This window comes from Schistocerca piceifrons, chromosome 7 (genome assembly GCF_021461385.2).
Source record: "Schistocerca piceifrons isolate TAMUIC-IGC-003096 chromosome 7, iqSchPice1.1, whole genome shotgun sequence".
Classification (NCBI taxonomy): Eukaryota; Metazoa; Arthropoda; class Insecta; order Orthoptera; family Acrididae; genus Schistocerca; species Schistocerca piceifrons.
In genome coordinates, this window is record NC_060144.1 from 176,893,323 (window position 1) to 176,900,295 (window position 6,973).

Consider the following 6,973-nt stretch of genomic DNA (forward strand, 5'->3'; position numbering starts at 1 on the left):
GTGTAACTCAGGGCACCGAGAATTAGTTATAGGAAACGTGGCATTAGTTTAATGTTATTTGAAATCATGAATAAGGTTCGTTGGAAGTTGCTAAGTGCTATCTTTCTTAAATACTACATCAAAAACATTATAGCTGGCCGGAGTGGCCGCGCGGTTCCAGGCGCTACAGTCTGGAACCGCGCGACCGTTACGGTCGCACGTTCGAATCCTGCATCAGGCATGGATGTGTGTGATGTCCTTAGGTCAGTTAAGTTTAAGTAGTTCTAAGTTCTAGAAGACTGATGACCTCAGATGCTAAGTCCCATAGTGCTCAGAGCCATCAAAAACATTACGCGTATTTACCTGCCGTCAGTCAAGCTGCCTTAATAAAAACCCACGGTTGTTAAGTGTATTACTTGCTTACTGGGTTAAACTGTTAACATACGAGTAGACGTCTCAATGAGTAGACTGTAACAGTATTTTAAATGTTTAATACGCGGAATACCTTCCCATGGTTGACTTACAAGCTGTGGAAAGAGCACTGGAATGCGTCGGTGCAGAGTATCCCAGCAAGTGGATAAAGCGACATCTGTGCGTAGAAACATGCACTACATGAACACTGACGGCTGCGGCGTGCACACTGTGATCCGGAAGTTGCACATGTGCAGAAGCACCGCACTCGTGCAGAATTTCTGGCCGGCCCTGCTGTAAACACTCAGAGCTACAAAGGAGGTACCCAAAATGGCCATATGACCTGCCGCACAGTTTACCTAAGGCACATGACCTTGAATTAATATTAATAAGGTGCAGCAGAGTAACCAATTAAACAGAAATATGGCGCTGACAAGCTTGTGCTAAAACTTCGTTCAGGCCGTACAGGGTCAGCACAAATTCAAGAAATGACCAAGATTTGACACTTTCTAACAATAGGCTATAAAAGAAAAGTCCTCGTCGAGAATGAAGTGTCTGGTCAGCTAGCAAATTAATGAATCAAACTCCTGGTAACTCTGGTAAAGGTGGCCACACGGCATAACTGCTTCCAACAGTTGTCGCCAATGACAGTACTCAACCTTCTGCAGCAGAGCGACATCTTTCCCGCCGATACAAGGCGCATACAGGCGTCCTAGTGACGTTAACACTTGTCTCACATTGGAACAACAACTTCTCTAACCAAGCGCATTCAAGTCTTAAATACAATTTCCCAACGGCTTTGCTGCCGCCAGCAGCTGCGGCGGCTCTGCCAAGGAAAAGCTGACGGCAAAGCGGGGTCAGTAACATGCCGCGCGTCAGTTGCACTGGTGTGCGAGACACAAAATGCTCTACCGACATTTTTTTAGTTTTTTGCTGTATATTTCTTTCAACTCTAGTTTTTGTGTCTGCTATCTTTCCTTTTAACCCATATATTCGCTATCCTCATTTGCCTTCATTGCTTTATTGTTTCTTTGCCTGTATAACGTAAATCATGAAAATAAATGCTTTCTTCTGTGAAACTAGAAGTTATTCCTTTCTTAAAACAAAGACATAATTTCTACTCTCTGAAGTGGCTCTTCTTGGCCCCACGTTGGGCGCCATATGGAGGTTCTTCGAGAGGGGAGTATATTTATTTATTCAGTGTCTGTAAAATGACGCGTAAATGTAATTGTGTGGTCCAATACGAAAAGATTGTTAACTGGTTTTTACTTCCAAGACTATTACGTGAGAATGAAGATATAGCAGTATGATAATCAGCCTCGGCGTATTCGTAATTTAAAGAGCATGGTGGTGGTTAGTGTTTAACGTCCCGTCGACAACGAGGTCATTAGAGACAGAGTGCAAGCTCGGGTTAGGGAAGGATTGGGAAGGTAATCGGCCGTGCCTTTTCAAAGGAACCATCCCGGCATTTGCCTGAAACGATTTAGGGAAATCACGGAAAACCTAAATCAGAAAGGCTGGAGACGGGATTGAACCGTCGTCCTCAGGAATGCGAGTCCAGTGTGCTAACCACTGCGCCACCTAGCTCGGTTTTAAAGAGCATGGACTCAAACATTGAAGTTATCGTGGACCCACACAACACTCGAAGAATACTCCGCTTATCATCATATTCGGGCTGTGGTAGTCGAATCCTGGCTCTCGGCGTAAATGAAAAGCAAAATCTTGAAACTAATGGTGCTCTGCTGCTCATAGCTGTGAAAAAATGTTTGTTAAATGTTAAAGCGGGCGGGCTCTGCGCTCCCGCTATGATTTCGCTGTACAGGTCAAAGCGTAATGGCGTCCGTTGAAGCAGCGGCCGCTAAAATTGTGGAGCTGTAAACGTCTTAAGAAAAATTAAACCAATGCAAGGAGACATGACAGAGGGCTCACTGTACATCGAAATAACTCACATATATACTTTAACGTATTATACACTCCTGGAAATTGAAATAAGAACACCGTGAATTCATTGTCCCAGGAAGGGGAAACTTTATTGACACATTCCTGGGGTCAGATACATCACATGATCACACTGACAGAACCACAGGCACATAGACACAGGCAACAGAGCATGCACAATGTCGGCACTAGTACAGTGTATATCCACCTTTCGCAGCAATGCAGGCTGCTATTCTCCCATGGAGACGATCGTAGAGATGCTGGATGTAGTCCTGTGGAACGGCTTGCCATGCCATTTCCACCTGGCGCCTCAGTTGGACCAGCGTTCGTGCTGGACGTGCAGACCGCGTGAGACGACGCTTCATCCAGTCCCAAACATGCTCAATGGGGGACAGATCCGGAGATCTTGCTGGCCAGGGTAGTTGACTTACACCTTCTAGAGCACGTTGGGTGGCACGGGATACATGCGTACGTGCATTGTCCTGTTGGAACAGCAAGTTCTCTTGCCGGTCTAGGAATGGTAGAACGATGGGTTCGATGATGGTTTGGATGTACCGTGCACTATTCAGTGTCCCCTCGGCGATCACCAGTGGTGTACGGCCAGTGTAGAAGATCGCTCCCCACACCATGTTGCCGGGTGTTGGCCCTGTGTGCCTCGGTCGTATGCAGTCCTGATTGTGGCGCTCACCTGCACGGCGCCAAACACTCATACGACCATCATTGGCACCAAGGCAGAAGCGACTCTCATCGCTGAAGACGACACGTCTCCATTCGTCCCTCCATTCACGCCTGTCGCGACACCACTGGAGGCGGGCTGCACGATGTTGGGGCGTGAGCGGAAGACGGCCTAACGGTGTGCGGGACCGTAGCCCAGCTTCATGGAGACGGTTGCGAATGGTCCTCGCCGATACCCCAGGAGCAACAGTGTCCCTAATTTGCTGGGAAGTGGCGGTGCGGTCCCCTACGGCACTGCGTAGGATCCTACGGTCTTGGCGTGTATCCGTGCGTCGCTGCGGTCCGGTCCCAGGTCGACGGGCACGTGCACCTTCCGCCGACCACTGGCGACAACATCGATGTACTGTGGAGACCTCACGCCCCACGTGTTGAGCAATTCGGCGGTACGTCCACACGGCCTCCCGCATGCCCACTATACGCCCTCGCTCAAAGTCCGTCAACTGCACATACGGTTCACGTCCACGCTGTCGCGGCATGCTACCAGTGTTAAAGACTGCGATGGAGCTCCGTATGCCACGGCAAACTGGCTGACACTGACGGCGGCGGTGCACAAATGCTGCGCAGCTAGCGCCATTCGACGGATCACACCGCGGTTCCTGGTGTGTCCGCTGTGCCGTGCGTGTGATCATTGCTTGTACAGCCCTCTCGCAGTGTCCGGAGCAAGTATGGTGGGTCTGACACACCGGTGTCAATGTGTTCTTTTTTCCATTTCCAGGAGTGTATTAACAATGTTAACGATATAAATGCTTACATTACTTACATTACTTACATTACTTCCGTGCTCCAAGATGTCTGCTTCTTAACATCAGAAACAAGCGAAGAAAGAATAAGAGAACAATAATCTAGGAGCGTTCTTCTCCGTTATTAACATCATAGAAGTTATTACATAAATACACTACTGGCCATTAAAACTGCTACATCACGAAGATGACGTGCTACAGACGCGAAATTTAACCGACAGGAAGATGATGCTGTGATGTGCAAATGATTAACTTTTCAGAGCATTCACACATGGTTGGCGCCGGTGGCGACACCTACAACGTGCTGACATGAGTGGAGGAGAAATGCGTACAATCACGTTTCCGTCTTTGATAAAGGTCGGATTGTAGCCCATCGCGATTGCGGTTTATAGTATCGCGACATTGCTGCTTGCGTTGGTCGAGATCCAATGACTTTTAGCAGAATATGGAATCGGTGGGTTCAGGAGGGTAATACGGAACGCCGTGCTGGATCCCAACGGCCTCGTATCACTAGCAGTCGAGATGACAGGCATCTTATCCGCATGGCTGTAACGGATCGTGCACCCACGTCTCGATCCCTGAGTCAGCAGATGGGGACGTTTGCAAGACAACAACCATCTGCACGAACAGTTCGACGACGTTTGCAGCAGCATGGACTATCAGCTGCGGTTACCCTTGACGCTGCATCACAGACAGGAGCGCCTGCGATGGTGTACTTAACGACGAACCTGGGTGCACGAATGGCAAAACGTCATTTTTTCGGATGAATCCAGGTTCTATTTACAGCATCATGATGGTCGCATCCGTGTTTGGCGACATAGCGGTGAACGCACATTGGAATCCTACATTTCAGGAGGATAATGCACGACCCGATGTTGCAGGTCCTGTACGGGCCTTTCTGGATACAGAAAATGTTCGACTGCTCCCCTGGTCAGCACATTCTACAGATCTCTCACCAACTGAAAACGTCTGGTCAATGGTGGCGAAGCAACTGGCTCGTCACAATACGCCAGTCACTACTCTTGATGAACTGTGGTATCGTGTTGAAGCTGCATGGACAGCTGTATCTGTATACGCCATCCAAGCTCTGTTTGACTGAATGCACAGGCGTACCAAGGCATTTATTACGGCCAGAAGTGGTTGATCTTGGTGCTGATTTCTCAAATTGCGTGAAAATGTAATCACATGTCAGTTCCAGTACAATATATTCGTCCAATGAATTCCCGTTTATCAACTGCATTTCTTCTTGGTGTAGCAGTTTCAATGGCCAGTAGTGTAGTTTAATCCTTGATACCAAGATTAAAATCTAATATTTACTATAAAACATGAATATTTTACTCCACGTATGCCGTCGATGAAACACACAAGGTTCGTGTACATTTATTCCGTCGTGAGATACACTTCTGTAATCCGTTCATCATAAGAATAAACCTGATGTAATACTATGTACTCTTCCGCGTATGCTGTAACCTCATTGGATTTCCGTTTCACGTGCGACTGCAGCCAAGCTATCTCGAGTACTGTCAAGTACGATAATACGGGTGCGTTTTGTGCTGTGCGTTACCCGCGCATCGACTTAGTGATAATACGGGACAACAGCGTTACCGGCTCATTTAACTTTGACAGCACTGGCCGATCATCTGGTACAGCTAACCTGCAGTGACGTGGCCAGCTACAGTTCACACGTAAAAAGAGACGAGCAGAGGAGCAACACAGCTTTGAATATCATTTAATTTTTAAGCAGAATGAAATAATACGCTGCAAATCTCCCACAATACGCTCCGTAGGCGACAAGGCGAAAAGCGCAACACGTTATCGTTTTTAGCTAACGTACTATTGTAACTGAAAACAAGAATAATGAAAGTTTCTGTCCTAACTATCTGGTAATTTTTCTGCATATCCTGCATGTAACGCAAGAGAGGATTGAAGGATTTCGCCGTATAGTTAAATACTGGAGCCACTGAAGGTATTACTTACAGTTAATCGTCTGGTAATCTCTCAGCTCCTTCCTTATCCGAATCCGATAAATAGATTTCAGTTCTGGAAGTGCCACCTACTACGTTAATAATGAGGCTATCAACAACAGAATCAATTAAGCCAACCAGGCGCATCATTTTCTCTTCTTCTTTTATGACGAGCCGTTCTATATCCCGCCGGCGTTCGGCAGTGACGTGTGAGAAAGCTGCGTGCGTTGTTCCAGTACGTCTGGCATCTTAACAGTCGTTTTACTTCTCGGGCCAAATCCGCAGCTTGGCTCCAGATCAGTTGCATTGGGCTCTTATTGTAATGGTACAGTAGCAAATGTAAAAATGCAACATTTGTATGATGTGCACTATGCTGTGAAAATGGTTGTTTTTCATGTTTCTACGATGCTTATCTACCTCCGTGGTATGAAACGATGGACATAGTCCAAATAAAGAGGATCTGGTTTTTGATTTTTGCCTTAAAAATTAAGTTATGTTTTCTTAATTTGTTATGTTTTCTTAAATTGTGTTTTCTTAATTTAAACTACTTTTATGAACAGTCTTTCATAAAACATCGACAATTAAGGATTCGTATTTGAAATGGAATCTGGAATTTAGCGTCCAGTATATAACTAGAAACAAGAAGACGTGCTTTATTGATAAAATATGATGATGAGTTTTATAATTACGAGATGTAGGTCTTTCAAATTGAAAGCGGAAAAAAAACGATGTTGGTAGATTTGAACCCACGCATGAATAACCACATGTGGTGTACGGTCCATTATGCTACCAACTGCGCTATATATTAAATGTAGGTTTAGGCATTAGTTGCATTATGTACAACGGTGGGATAACTTCAAAGCCGATTATCTCCGTAAATTTATGGAAAATATTAAGAACGGCCTATTTCTGACACTTTTTAAGCGTATTCCACGTGCATGTTTGACTACGGAACAGAAAGCAGCCTCAGCCATTTTCACATTGCGCATTAGCAGCGCTTCAATCAAAAAACAATGCTGCAGAGGCTGTGACTGAACATGAATTTTGAAATAAAAAACTATGTAGCTAAAGCGCGATTAAGGAAAACGTTGACCGCTGGTAATAGATTTGAATATCTTAAAGTTTCATTCGACGTAACTTAGTAGTAAGATATCTAATACATAAGTAGGACCTACTTCCTAGAGCGTAACAACACCAGTGTACGTG

At 45.7% G+C, this 6,973-nt stretch overlaps 1 non-coding gene across 1 annotated transcript; it reads right to left on the reverse strand.

Moving 5' to 3' along the window:
* Positions 1-1,904: 1,904 nt before the first annotated feature.
* Trnaa-cgc lies at positions 1,905-1,977 on the reverse strand. The gene has a single exon. It is a non-coding gene; the product is annotated as a tRNA-Ala (tRNA).
* Between the last annotated feature and the right edge of the window lie 4,996 nt (positions 1,978-6,973).